Source organism: Akebia trifoliata, chromosome 3 (genome assembly GCF_017979445.1).
Source record: "Akebia trifoliata isolate Shusen 1 chromosome 3, ASM1797944v1, whole genome shotgun sequence".
Classification (NCBI taxonomy): Eukaryota; Viridiplantae; Streptophyta; class Magnoliopsida; order Ranunculales; family Lardizabalaceae; genus Akebia; species Akebia trifoliata.
This window is the reverse complement of record NC_141377.1, coordinates 1,260,789-1,264,262: the sequence shown is the minus strand read 5'-3', so window position 1 is coordinate 1,264,262 and position 3,474 is coordinate 1,260,789. Positions and strand designations below refer to the sequence as shown.

At 34.5% G+C, this 3,474-nt stretch overlaps 1 long non-coding RNA gene across 1 annotated transcript; it reads left to right on the top strand.

Annotated features, from left to right (window-relative positions):
- The first annotated feature begins 863 nt into the window (after nt 1-863).
- On the top strand, nt 864-1,955 carry LOC147405383 (uncharacterized). The gene is made up of 3 exons (XR_015175736.1): nt 864-1,315; nt 1,437-1,694; nt 1,865-1,955. It is a non-coding gene; the product is annotated as an uncharacterized LOC147405383 (long non-coding RNA).
- Nucleotides 1,956-3,474: the final 1,519 nt, after the last annotated feature.

The following is a 3,474-nucleotide window of genomic DNA, read 5'->3' as shown; positions in this document are numbered from 1 at the left end:
TTAGTTCTTATCTAATTATGAAACCTTTAAGTATAAAGAGAGAATAATGAAAATATTATTATGCTATTGAGATATAACTTTTTTTACAAAATACAAGTTAATTTGTGTTTTAACAATCTTTGCAAAAAGTATTTTTGATTTGTTTAATTAAGGAAAACAATAAATCGTGAATGATTTGAAAAAGTTCAAAAAGTCACGAATTTTTACGAGGAGTTGAATTGGACAGGAGTTTTTAATCATTTTGTGTATCATTCAAAAAATTTGGCTATAATTCATGAATTATTTACTAACTATGTGAACGGCCCACAATCTTTGTTCCCAAAACTCACCAACCAACCCTTAAATGAAAAAATTACCCGCTTATTAAAAACACAAAAATAGGAAAAGATTTGTTAATTAATACAAGATATATTCACATCTCTCCTAAAAAGGAAGGATGGTGATAATCTAACCACCCAACATAGCACATTTAATCGACTCACGTGACTAGACAAATTTGGGAATCGTAGATCTATATGCCTCTGGAATCAAAACTGCACTCCCTAATAAAAATAGGTATCCCAAGAGAATCACGTATCACGAGGCATTTAGATCTACCGTTGCCAAACTTGTCACACTAGGAAAGTTGATTGAATGTGCCACAGGAGGTAGTCAGAATATCACGACTCAAAAAGGAAACATCCCTCCTAAAAAGGAAACATCCCTCCTGAAAAGGAAACCTGGAGCATTGTCACTACATAATCTATAATATTTAATATGAATCACAAACAATATCACCAAACACGATCTTGATGGCCCGCTAGTGCAATCTAAACTGTTTGATTAATGCCCTCTTAATTTTTTAGCTGGATTCTTAAATCATTTAATTAGAGGAGTATGATAAAATGATAGGCAACGAAGTACTGTATCTTGTACTGTTTTCTCAACAACAACAAAAATCAGCTCCTTATGATTCGTGCTTAGTCACCAATTAAATTCTTGCCACATTCTCCAGCATGTACATTAAAACATCAAGGGTATTTTCGTAATTAACGTCCATAAATACCAAGAAGAACTCTCTTATAAGAACTAGAGATCATTGGACCTTTATAGGTTGTGTGAAAAATGAATTCACCCAACTACTTAATTGGTCTGAGAGTCGATTTTTGGAAGTTGTACTAATGTTTCAAAATGGAGAGAAATGGGATCCAATTCCTTCTTACAGACGAAGAACTTGTGATTCACTACTTAAAGGTCAAAGGTCTATTTTCCACATTGCGTTGTGCCCAAATTCCTGATGTCAATGTTTACAATCATGATCCTTGGGCTTTACCAGGTTAGTTGGAATCCCTATAATTCTCATAATTTATGAACTTCAATTTATTTATTTATTTATTTTTAATTATGAATTTTGTTAAATTACCACCTAGAAATAATTTGAGTGTTTCTTGTTTTAGGTAATGTTGAGCAAGTTAGGTATTTTTTCAGCCCAAGGGATGAGACGTATGGGAATGGGGACGGACCCAATCGAGTGACCTTTCTCTGGTCACTGGAAGGCTAATGGTATTGACCAGGAAATTATTGATTCAAGGTTTAATCGAGTCATTGGGATGAAGAAAACTTTGGTCTTCCGTATGGGGAGTCCACCTAATGGGCCTCTAACGCAGTGGATTATGCATGAGTTCCAGTTTGTTGGTATTCAACCTAATACCCAAGTGAGTTTCACAATTTTTATTATTTAGTTTTGTATATTAAAGAATGAAACAGTTTCTACTCTAATCCATGCAAAATTATAATATTAAATGAAAGAAACCCATTTCTTGTCAACCGTGAAAATTGGAGATTTGGTTATATTTAATTAGTTTCATTTTTAATTCTTATGCAGAACTCCATGATGGAAATGGGGGAGTGGGTCCTTTGCTGTATATTTTTGAATAAAAGAAGAGCTGAAGATGATGGCGAGGTCATCGATCCATGAATGATTGCTTTGACCAGCCTCTAGTAGTTTTAGTTTGTATTGGACCATCTAGCTAGCTCGTCGATCATGTATGAGTATTGTAACAAAATTTTATTTTTAAGAGAATGAGTATACACAATCTGAAAAAAGCCCAAATTTGATGGCCTAAGCCATCAATTTCATAAAATTCAATCGACTAAGGGGTTGAATTTTTTATTGTCAAATTTTTTTTTTTTTGGCGGGTTGAAACTGTCAAATTAATGAAGGATGAGAGAAATTCGACAGCTCTAAGCCGTCAAATCTGGGAATATTAAGAATTTCGATGGTCCTAGACCGTCAAAATTCAGTTTCTAAAATTTGTGGGCCTTGGCCCGTCAATTTTTTCTATCGTATTTTCTAATTTTCACGTATTGATATGATTTGTTATAGTCTTTCACGGACATGATTTGTTAATTAATAAAGTATATATTCACATCCATCATAAAATGGAAGATTTTCAAGAATCTGGACAGAAACATTTTACACTAGATATTCTATAAACATACTTCACAAACAATGTCACTAAACACAATCTGATGGCCCACCTAGTGCCATTTGATCAATGGTCTTATTCTTATCGCTGGAGGGTTAAATCATTTAATTAGTGGAGTATAGTAAAATGATAGGCAACAAAGTATTGTATGTTATACTGTTCCATTCGTGCTTCATCACCAATTAAATTCTTGCCAAATTCTCCAGCATTTCAATTAAAACATCAAGGGTATTTTGGTAATTAATGTTCATAATACATAGTAGAATTCTCTCTCCACGGATTATTATATAAGAATTGGAGTACTGGAACTTTATACGTAGGCAGGGGCAGCTTTAGAGTGGGGCACAAGAATTTTCAAAGTCTATGAATTAGTGAGATGTTGCAATAGATTTTAGCGGTGAATAAAAAAATCTGTCACTATTACCCCCACAATTTTTTTCAATCTTAATTGCCCCCGCAACTATTTTTTTTCACTTAGTTGTATATAGGTTGTCCGAAATCTGAATTCACCCGCCACTGCTGATTGATCTCAGGAGCGATTTTGGGAAGCTGAAATGTTTCGAAATGGAGAGATAATTATGGCACTTGGGTTCCGATTTCGAAGAACTTGTGGTTCACTACTTAAATTGCAAAGTTTTTTCTCTTCCTTAGCCATATTGAAATCTTACTGACTTCGAAGTTTGAACCCATAGTCCTTGGGCTTTGTCTGGTAAGTGGGAATCCCTAGAAAACTTCTATGTGTGAGTGTTTTCTGAGTCAGAAATAATTTGGCTTGTTGTCCATGCTTAGGTAATTTAAAGAGAGAACGGTACTTTTTCAGCCCAAGGGATGTCCTGCCTGATAGAGTTACCTCTTTGGGTTACTGAATGGGTACTGGGTCAGACCAGACAATTACGGATTCTACAACCAATCAAGTTATGGATCCAAACGGGCCTCGAACTCAATGGATAATGCATGAGTATCACCTGGTTAACCCGAACCAGGTGAGTTTTACTGTTTTAATTTT